Source organism: Bos javanicus, chromosome 11, assembly GCF_032452875.1.
Source record: "Bos javanicus breed banteng chromosome 11, ARS-OSU_banteng_1.0, whole genome shotgun sequence".
NCBI classification, from domain to species: domain Eukaryota; kingdom Metazoa; phylum Chordata; class Mammalia; order Artiodactyla; family Bovidae; genus Bos; species Bos javanicus.
Genome location: NC_083878.1, coordinates 75,934,147 through 75,946,018, shown reverse-complemented (window position 1 = coordinate 75,946,018; position 11,872 = coordinate 75,934,147).

The following is an 11,872-nucleotide window of genomic DNA, read 5'->3' as shown; positions in this document are numbered from 1 at the left end:
CTTCAAAGTTAATCAGAAGAAATGAGTTTTGATGAAATCTTATTATGCAATCTGCATTTTCAGGACAAAGCAATAGCTTTGCAGCCTCAGAAAGTAGCACAGAACTGTGGTGTGTGTGCTTACAAGCAGTGGAGGTGGTGGGGTTGAGGGATAAAGAGGAAATTGCAATATCCCCCAGAGACAGCACCTAACCTCAAGTTCGGGGCTCAGATATTTCAGCCTTAAAGATCCTTCTCAGAAACTCAATTTCTCATGAAAGGGACTTATTTCCTTTAAGACTGTGCCACTTGCCATTTCTTAAACACTAAACATCCTAGATCCCTCATTCATCTCAGGCTCTTTCGCTTCCTCTTCCCAGCACATCTTTCTGCTTCATCTGGATAGGAGACACAATCAAATACACTCAAATTATGGATGATAGCTGAGGCTGAAGGGAGGGAGAAATTTCCGGAATAAGACATGGACACTTTCTCAGGGTCAGTGCACAGGCACTTAAAAACCTTCAGACACAAGGTTTTTGAAACATCATAATACTCTCCAGTGTTGGCAAAGGTACAAGGAAGTGAGCCCTGTCACAGCGCTTGGCAATGCATTTCAAGGACTTTCTGTATGTCCATAACCTCTGACCAGTAATTGCTCTTCTGGGAATTTATACATAGGGAATTATCAGAAATGTGGGCAAAGACTGACATTTAGGAATACTTAATGCAACATTTTGCTTGTGACCCACATTGGAGGACTTCCTGTCTTCTGAAAATTAAATAAAATTATCCTAAAACTCTGTCTTATGTGCTATGGAAATTCCAATGTCTTCCTCAAGATTTCTGATAATTTTCAGGGCTTAAGTTTTAAGCTCCTATGATGACTGAACCCCAAATCTTCCCAATATTAATCTAAATTCAGAGTTTTATGCCATCTGAGGTTGGAGATTCAGTCCTTTTTTTTTTAACTTTCTCTCAAAAACAAACATGTAGAATTTGTACATGTTTAAGTGTTTAGAGAGGAATCAGGAAAATTGAGAGAATACAGACACAGTGGAAACAGTGGCTGACTTTATTTTTCTGGGCTTCAAAATCACAGTAGATGGTGACTGCAGCCATGAAATTAAGACTCTTGCTCTTTGAAAGAAAAGCTATGACAAACCTAGACAGCACATTAAAAAGCAGAGACATTACTTTGCCAAAAAAGGTCCATATAGTCAAAGGTATGGTTTTTCCAGTAGTCATGTATGGATGTGAGATTTGACGTATAAAGAAAGCTGAGTGCCAAAGAATTGATGCTTTTGAACTGTGGTGTTGAAGACTCTTGAGAGTACCTTGGACTGAAAGGTGATCAAACCAGTCCATCCTAAAGGAAATCAGTCCTGAATATTCCTTGGAAGGACTGATGCTGAAGCTGAAGCTTCAATACTTTGGCCACCTGATGCAAAAAACTGGCTCATTAGAAAAGACCCTGATGGTGAGAAAGATTGAAGGCAGGAGGAGAGGGGGATGACAGAGGATGAGTTGGTTGGATGGCATCACTGACTCGATGGACATGAGTTTGAGCAAGCTCTAGCAGTTGGTGATAGACAGGGAAGCCTGGCCTGCAGCGGTCTATGGGGTCGCAAAGAGTCAGACACAACTGAGCAACTGAACTGAACTGATGGGCTTACTCACATAGGCATGATCAATTATGACTCCATTTGCAGCCCCTCCACTCTCTCTGGATAAGCTAGGAGTGAGGCTACAGCTAAAACCCTGGGGCATACAGATAGATAGATAGACATAGATATAGATATAATTTCCTATTATCTCTCAACAAATATGTTTTCACTTGTAGCCAAAATCATCTTTAACACATAGTACATCAAACTCTTAGCATCTCTACACCTCAGTTTTCCCATCTTTACTACTTATATAACAATAGCAATTTATTATATTGAATTCATGTAGAGATATAATAATCTAATGCATACATATAGCAAATAATTATACATATTATATATAACTATATATATACATATGTATGTATATTCATTCTTCCCTGAATAATGACTAGGTGTCTAGTAAAAGAAATTCTGAAGTGGAAAATACAGGTTTAAGTTTCTCTTTGTCTAGCAGTCTTTAAAAATCTGGCCTTATGAGCCATAGTTTATGTCAAATCCCACCTACAGCCTTTGCTCTGGATCCACTGTATTCACATTGTATTCATATGTTATTTGCCCAGGAGGCTATTCTCCTTCCAGACTGTATTTGCTGTTTCTTCTGCCCTACTGCTTCCTCCCATGCTCAGGACCTGGAGAACTCATCTTTTCCTGATTTACCTACCTGCAGAATATATTGATCATTTTGTTTTCCTCTGTGACCCATAAAATGTGTGTGTGCGCTTCCATCGGCATGTTTTTTGAATACTGATGGAAATTTGATGATATTAAGGCAAGAATCCAAAAAAGAAAAAATTGAATCCTACTAATCAATGCTTCTCCCTGATGAGATTCTGATGAATCTAGTCTCAAGGAACAGTAGCCAAATGGGATACACATTACTATTCTGCTATTAGTTCCAAGACTGTATCAGCACTGAACCCTCCTAAAAATTGGGTGAGAGAAGTAGATTTGGCTCAGGGTCTAAATAGGGCCTCCTAATTCCTCCCTCCCACTGTGCATGAAGTCTAAAATTGGCCTTTCACCACCATTTTAGTGGCTACATAAAAAAAGGCAGACCAGAGCAAGGAGAAAAAGGAATAGTCAGGAACAAAAGGAGCCCTCTTGGAGTGCCAGTTCTATCAAATACTGCAGAATATTTACCAAGGTGTGTGTGCTTAGTCGATTCTGACTCTTTGAGACCCTGTGGACTGTAGCCTGCCATGCTCCTCTGTCCATGGAATTCTCCAGACAAGAATACTAGAGGGGTTGCCATCTCATCCTCCAGGGGATTTTTCCAACCCAGGGACTGAACTGGAATCTCCGGTGTCTCCTGCATTGGCAGGCAGACTCCCTCACCACTGAGCCATCTGAGAAGTCCATATACAGAGGGGCATGAACTAACTCTTTCCTAAGGGCAGGCACTATCCAGGTCTGTCTACCTCGGGGCAGCAGGAAGTGCCAAAGAGCACAATTAGTGCCTTAAACAACGATGAGTCATATTAGCAAGATTTTCCTGGGACATTTCTAATGAAGGGAGCTGAGACTAAAATGTCCTTCCCCAGTGGAATGTGTACGATAAACTTCACGTATTATGTGATGAACTGCACTACTACCCAGCGTGCCCCCAACTACTACACCCTGCCCCTATACCTTCCCACTTACCTGTTTGTGACCCGGTGACTCTCTGGCCAATGAAGTACACATTTCTACCCAAGTGACAACACTTACGGTCAGAAGCTTTAAGAGAAAACCCTTTCTTCACCAAACTCTATTAACCTACTGCCCAGGTAGCCACCAAATTTCCAGAAAGTAGCTGCTCTATCATCCTGGGTCCCAGGGGATGACTCAGAGCAGAGCCCCCTGGCAACCATCAGCTGCTGAGTGGGGCATGTGAGTAATAAAACGTGTGCTTTTGAAGTGCCTGAGATGTTCCAGGTGTTTGTTATAGCAGCAGAGCCTGGTCTAATCCTGATGATTCTGGAAGTTCCTCTAGGAATGGGTCCTTCCCTATATCATCAGTCTTATACAGAGTCCAGCACAAATGCATGCTCAACAGATCTGCAAAAGAAACTGAAGAATGTTCGTAATCAAAGCTATCACTTTCTTCACTGAGAGGCAATGTGGTTTAACAGAATAAATTAGACTTTGGAGTCACAGAGACCCATTTGAGGGGCTTCCCTGGTAGCTCAGCTGGTAAAGAATCTGCCTACCATGAAGGAGACCCCAGTTCAATTTCTGGGTGAGGAAAATCTGCTGGAGAAGGGATCGGCTACCCACTCCAGTATTCTTAGGCTTCCCTGCTGACTCAGCTGGTAAAGAATCTGCCTGAGTTTGATCCCTGGATTGGGAAACCCCCCTGGAGAATGGGATGACTACCTACTTTAGAATTCTGTCCTGGAAAATCCCATGAACAGAGGAACCTGGGGCGGGGCATAGTTCATGGGGTCGAAAAGAATCAGACACGACTGAGCGACTTTCACTTTCAGATCCATCTAAATACCAATTTGCCACTTACTAATTGTGAAATTTTAGGAAGTTCCAGTTTCTAAGACTCAATCACCTGATTTAAGACCTGCTTGAAATGCTGTCCTTAGAAGGGTTCTTGTTAGTGTTAAACAAGAAAACATCTACAAAGAACTTCTATGTTGTCAGAATTTGTAGACACTTAATCCATTGAGCTTATTGTTAACAACATTGGCCACTTTTTTGTTTTATCCAAAAAAACTGTACTCATACACTACAGGTAAAGAAAAGGAGCAATATATTGCAGATATTTCTGCAGTATAATCAATAGTACTGAATAGTTGATTGGTTGAGCAGGATGCAGGGAAGCAGTAGAGTGAAAGTGTTACTCAGTCTTGTCTGACTCTTTGCAACCCCATGGACTGTGGCGCACCAGGCTCCTGTGTTCATGGAATTTCCCAGGCAAGAATACTAGAGTGGGCTGCCATTTCCTTCTCCAGGGGATCTTCCTGACTCTGGGATTAGAACCCGGGTCTCCTGCATGGCAGGCTGATTCTTTACCATCTGAGCCACCAGGGAAGCCCCAGGAAGAAGTAGAGGAAAAAGTAAAGTAGAGGATAATTACTAAGACTTATGAAGGAGATGGTGTGAGCACTGCTATTTGGTCCATACTGAGCAGATGGACAGGTGTTGCTTGACATGGTTGCACAGGGGTATGAGATTATAATTTCAGTTTTAGTCTTGAGTCCCAGGGGATTATGGGTCACCCACATGTGGTTTTTGAGTTGATAATGAATGTATATGTCTGAAAATTAGGAAAGATCTATATCTGTACATAAAATGTTTATTGACTAAATGAATAAATTCAGGTCAAGAGAGGTAAGTTAACACTTGAGTTTTTGGTAAGCATGTTTCATATTTCCTGTGTACATTTTTCATAACCACCAATTGCCTACAGATAAAGGAAGTAGCCTACTTTGACCCTTATTTGTATATGTCCTATTCTGATGCAAAAAATTTAAAACTATTTTGAAACTTTAAATTTACATTAAGGAGAACCAGGTTTATTTACGGGCTTCCCTAGTGGCTCATCTGGTAAAGAATCTACCTGCAATGTGGGAGATCTAAGGTTCATCCCTGGGTCTGGAAGATCCTCTGGAGAACGGAATGGCAACTCACTCCAATATTCTTACCTGGAGAATCCCATGGACAGAGGAGCCTGGCAGGCTACAGTCCTTGGGATCTCAAAGAGTCAGACATGACTGAGAGACTAACACTTTCATTTTTCATGTCTATTTAACCAAATATAAAGATAGTCACCAAAGATTAAACCATTTGGGAAGTATAAAAAGAACTAGCCTCATTAAGCAAAATCTTCATAAAGCTTGCCATTTAGCACCAATTTTTGTGTCTCAAAAGTTTAGTCATTATTCTCTTAATTAGTACTAGTTTTTAGGCTCAGACAGTAAAGCGTCTGCCTACAATGAGGGAGAACCGGTTTCAATCCCTGGGTTGAGAAGATCCCCTGGAGAAGGAAATGGCAACCCACTCCAGTACCCTTGTCTGGAAAATCCCATGGAGGAGGAGCCTGGTAGGCTACAGTCCATGGGTTCGCAAAGAGTCAGACACAACTGAGCGATTTCACTTTCACTTTCATTAACCACAGGCAGAGATGGTAGTTTGAAGAAGATGGAGTGACTTTCCCCAAATCATTATTTTAAAAACTTGTTTTCTTGTTTTAAAAGCATGAACTCTGAGAAAGGTACTGCCCTGGACAAATTGTAAGATGATAAAATCACAAGAGACCACAGCTTTAGACAAGGCAATGGTGAAAGGATTTGGCAGGGGGGTGCCCAGGTTAGGTGCCATGGATGGAGGACTGGGGAGTGATAACTTCCATCTGAGGAGGTCAGGTGAGTTTGTGGGGAGTCTGTGATTTTTGAGATAGTTCTTAAAAATTAAGCAGACTATATAGACGTGGGGTAAATGGTTTGAGGACAGCACTGTAAAGAGGAGAATTATGGGAGTAAAGGTATAGAGGTAGGAAAGTGTTGGGTGCATCCGAGTACTTCAATTTTATTATAACTGAATATTTATACAGTGGTGAGCAATGGGACTGAAAATGTAGATTAGGGCCAGGCCACAAGGATACTGAATACGGAGCTAAGGAATGGGATCTTTATTCTGTAATAGATCCTAGGACTCCATTGAAAGAACTTAAGCAGAAGAGAGATGGACTCTTATACGGAATTTCAAAAGAATGATATTTGGGGGCTTTCCTGGGGATAAATTTTCTCATTATAAAAGCAGGGAAATAAATATTTACTGCACAAGGATGGTTTTAAATGAGATAACCTCTATAATGCCTTGGCTGGTAATAGGTTCCCTTCCCGGCCTCTTCCCTGAAAGTGACCTGATAATATCCACCTGCTCCTCATTAAGACCCCAAGGGCAGCAACTGCAACAATGAGGAGATATTAACATGGGCAGGTGCTATAAAGGCAGCTGGAGACCCACAAGCAGGGATTTAGCAGATAAAGTAAAGGCAAGCAATAAAAAGAAAAAGGGGGAAGAAATGTTTGCCAAGGGCTGTTGAAAAGAAATAAATTGGAAACCTGTTATGCATGTATCTGGGACACTGCTGTTAACTCAGGAAGGGAGGGAGGGCTCACAGAGGGAGCTCCAGTGGGTCCTAGAGCACCAAGGAAACCAGACCCTCTGGCTGTGTGTGTGTGTGCGTGCGTGCATGTGTGTGCGTGTGTGTGTGTGTGTGTGTGTGTGTGTGTAGATACCACAGCCCATCACAGCTGTACTGGCTGGCAGAAGGGAGCTGGAGCTAAATCACCAGAATTGTTTCAGTTAGGAAAATTGCTCTCATCAAGTCACAATTGTGACACCACAGTAGTGTCTGCAGGCAAACTGACACATGCAAAGTTCCAGCAGGAAAATCTATGGGGTAGGGAGTGACAGTCCTCAGGGCACCGCTAGGAACCAAATATACAGAGTGGAAACAGCTGAAGATGGGCCTCACTGCTGCTGGGGTTAAGTTCTTACCTGTATAGCAAGCCCTAAAGGGAAACTCAGGGTGTGATCCAACCACAGATGTCTGGCCAGCCATTTAAGTATCAAGAAGTCATCAGCGCCCTTGAAACAGTGTGTTCACTGTTGAAGAATAGGAAGGGAGGGACTGCACTTGCTGCTCTCCAAGGAGGAGTCTAGGCAGAAACAATGTGCCTTCTATGAACTACGAAGCCCTCCAGGCCACCATGATATGTGCAGACAGATACTAATGGACAGAGATGCTCAGAGAGGCCATATATAGTCTGCTATAATCAAGGAGTATACTGGAAGAGGGCACATGAGGTGAAGCTTGAAGAATGAGTAACAGGGAAACACAAGGGAAGTTAGCCAGCATTGACCACACAGGGTAAACAATAACAAGGGTAGTTGGTAACGGCAAAACTAACTCAAAGACACAATGACTGTTCCTCCTGCTCAGCGCTTTCACGCATATTTGGCTGCAACCTACAAAACATCTACAGACAAGATTTAAAATGTCATGAATTACTGCCCTTCCTCCTAACATACCTCCTCCAGAGCTAACACTGACAGCCGTGCTTCTGGAAGATCCTGGGGGGCAAACCTCCACCTGCCTCTGGGAAGAGTTTACAGCTTAGGTTGTGTCCTAAGCAGCCACAAATCACCTCAGCTCCACACCTCCGACCCTGGGCAAAGAATCGTTAGTTCTTCTCTCCTAAAGGGTCCTGTGTAAGAATGCAGGCTCCATAGGGCAGGAATGTTATTGAATCAATAAATGAGTGAACAAACAGGATAGGTAAATTGTCCAAAAGAACATAAAGGGAGGGCTCCATACATATCCTAGAGAGAAGGGTTGGCAGACTGTTTACACATATAAATATCTGTTGAATTACTGAATTAAATAATGCAAGAATCAGTGAATAAATGGATATGCTACTTTAGAAGTGATCAGAATTTTGATCCCTGAGAGAAGTCTTCCCCAAAGGTGTGCACTGGGCAAGCTTTATGACATGAACACTGCACCGTTCACCACAGCAGCAAAAATGAAGTTTCCAGTTCCCCGCTCAGGGCCATACAAGACACTAACGCCCATGCATACCCCACCCCAACTGCCCATGTACACCGAGCCCACCCTGTACAATGTCATAAGTTCCTATGACCACAAAACCTAGTGAGTTAGCTAGTGAGCCCTTAGAGATGAAAAATTAGTGCGCATCTTAGATGAGAAAAACAATATACTGATCCAGACAGCCTGAGCTGCAATAATTTGGCGGTTCTATGATTCGGCAGGGGTGTGTGTCCTTCCTTGGTTAGATGACTCGTGCCAAGACAGGGAGCAGTTTCAGTGTTACTATCCCCACCATCACTGGCAAAGCCCATGAACAATTTCCAGAAAACCAGAATAGAATCTGGGTAATAAAATAAAGTCAAACCCTTTTTTTTTTTTCTTCTTCCATTGTGCTGGTCTAGTTTTACTTGCTCACAGCGTGCCATGTGCAGAGGACTTGTATCTTGCAGTCTTGGGATCAGAGTTTCCAGGGGCCAAATGGCCACTCCCGACACTTAGGCTCAGCACCCGATCACGTGCAGAACCACTTCTCTTTACACCATGATTCTGCTGTGTGCCAGCTGTGCTGGGATATTCTGCACTGCCCAGTCGCCTTGCCTCCAACTCACCAGAGCTGCACCAGCCCCGAGAACTCTGCCCCTCCCCAGACAGAACCCTGTAAAGAAGCCCCACCCTTGGAGAGCGCTGCTACTTGAACCTGGGCTCGCACCACTCTAGTCTTTGGTCAAAGGGTAATACTTTTGCTTCTGAACCAAATTCCATTTCATTCTATCAGTCTGAATAGCACCAGGCAGAAAGATCCTTGTTGAGTACTTGGAAGGGTCAGTAATACTACTACTGCTTGGCTTAGATCACTTGTGATCTCCTTCCTAGACAGACCTAAGATGCTTTATTCTTACCCAAGTAGGTCGCCAAGTCCTCCGTGTTTATACTTGGCATCAAGGTGTCATGGCTCCCAGTCTATGCATGTTCTGTGCACCTCATGTTGTTGTCGTTTAGTTGCTAAGTCGTGTCTGACTCTTTGCAATCCCATGGACTGTAGCCTGCCAGGCTCCTCTGTCCATGGGATTCTCCAGGCAAGAATACTGGAGTGGGTTGCCATTTTTTCTCCAGGGGATCTTCCCAAACCCTCGTCTCCTGCGTTGGCAGGCGGATTCTTTACCACTGAACCATTATGGCATACTTGACAGACTTCAGCCATGTGCTTGGAAGCAGAGTTCTCAGAGGGTGGCAAACATTTATTAAATTTTCTTTATAAACCTTCATATCCTAAGAACACACAAGTGGCTCCCAAAAGACACAATTTGTAGACAGATTGAAGCTCCTATGAGAGCTTCAATTCTAAGACCCTGGGCAGATGGCAACTCTGTGCCCATCACCAAAATGTTAATGGATTTCTCCACAGTGACCCTATCCAAATTCCCAGGGACTGACTTTCACCTCAAACAACCAGCTCACCAGCAACCTGGACAAGCTCAAGCTCTTCGTGGCATTTTGTTTATTTAAGCTACATAAATTACTCGCTTTGATTTGGCTCCCCGTTGGTAGGTAGTTATCCTCCTTCACTCATAAACCAGTATTTAAAATGCTGAGGACTCACACTGCCTTCAGTGTCCTTAAGTTCCTGGCTGAATTGAGAGTTTTGTTTAGCTCAAAAATCTCGAGCCTTAGTCTTTGTCTTTTGAATATGGGTAGAATCTTTACCAGTGGAAACCTGTAGCTCTCTGAGAAATAAGCACAGATCCATGCTAGGGAGTCATAAAAAAATCTCATCCCGGCAGAGAAAGACATTCCCATGAAATGTTCTTCTCGGCCTCGGTGGCAGGTAGAGCTGGCAGCAAGCAGGGTACCAACTGCTATTGAAGGGAATGATGAGACATGCTGGTCATGACCAGAAGGTGATTTGGGTGAGGCAGTGGGTACCAGGAGGGCTGGGAGGTGGGCTGGCTGCCTGGAGCGCTCAGGCGTAATTCCCTCTGCCTTCACACTGTCAGTCTCAGCCCTTTATGTAGCACCAATGTCATGCCACATCAGCTGCACCTGTGCCCGTGTGAGGACTTTCAGACTCAGATAAATACCATCAACGGATGTCGGGATGATGGGCACCACAGAACGTGCCGGTGATTGATCTGTTTGTTTCCATCCCGGGGCTCTGTGTCTATTAAATAAACACTGGTATTTTGAAGGAAAAGCAGGAGAAATGACGCTGAGGAGTGGCCTTTAAATTTCTTGTTTGCTTTGGATGTTGTTGTTTGCTCTTCAGATTTTTTTTTTTTTTTTTTTTTGGTGGGAAGGACTTTTTTTTTTTTTTTTTTTTTGATAAATAGATCTGGACACAAGCAGCAGGACTTCATTTGCCAGTCTCAGTTCCTCACGGAATATACTCCACAGCTAGCAAGTTATCAGTGATGAGCTGATTTCCCTGCTTTTTTGCAAAATTCTGTCCTATGGCCAGATTAGACACGAGAAATAGAGGGGCTTTGTGATATTTCTCAGAGGCCTCACCCCCTGAATACTCCCAAGGCCAGTCCTCTTATTTCAGGCTGGGAGACAGAAGCTGTGTGACACACAAGACTCTTTTTCTCATTTTGCATGAAGCAAGTTTGGTTGTAAGGGCAATATTCCACTTGTCTGCTGCATAATCCACCGCATTTCTGGACCCTCTGTCCATGGAATCTTCCAGGCAAAAATACTGGAGTAGGTTGCCATTCCCTTCTCCAGGGGATCTTCCTGATCCAGGGATCGAACCCCATTCTCCTGCACTGCAGTAGATTCTTTGCCACCTGAGCCACCTGGGGAGCCCATATTTAATTTTAAGAAGAAATTGTTTATAAGAAAAATATTTATAATTGGAATTGTTAAGAAATTCTAGGTCATGAAAAGTGACCCTCCTCCAAACTTTGAAACTAATTTTGTTTTCCAGTTTTTCAAATCTTGGGAAAAATACTCAAAATTTATATTTCTTTTCTTACCTGTTTACCCAAGAAAGTCCTTTACTTAGTATGCTACTATTTCATTACCTGTAAAATTCAGATGCTACCACTGAGAATTTCGTAAGTGGAATAATGTAAAGCTATTTTGAGTCACTTTGTTCCTTGTACCCTCCTGGGTGGATACTCAATCTAAAGAATCAGGATATCAGTACTAGGTACCTAAGAACTTGGAATACTGTAAGTTAACTCTGTCTGCATTTAGGGTCCTGAACTGGATGATCCTAGAACAATGTGAAAGGAGTCTGCATGTCCTTGTGGAAGCAGCTAGATGCAAAGAGGTAAGGTGATGTCTCCCAGTCTTCCCTCCTTAGTGTTCCCGTATCAACCTGGAATTAAAAAACAAGCAGATGAGAGGGTGGGATGAATTGAGAAAGCAGCATTGATATATATATATATACACTACCATGTATAAAGTAGACAGCTAGTGGGAAGTGGCTGTTTTAGCACAGGGAGCTCAGCTCGGTGCTCTGTGATGACATAGATGGGTCAGATGGGGGTGGAAAGGTGTGAAAAGGTAGCTCAAGATGGAGGAGATACATGTATACATATAGCTGATTTACTTCATTGTACAGCAGAAACTAACACAACATTGGAAAGCAATTATACTCCAATTAAAAACAAATTTAAAAAATTAAAAATTAGAAGATAGAACATAAGAATCATTTGTGAAAAGATTCCTTC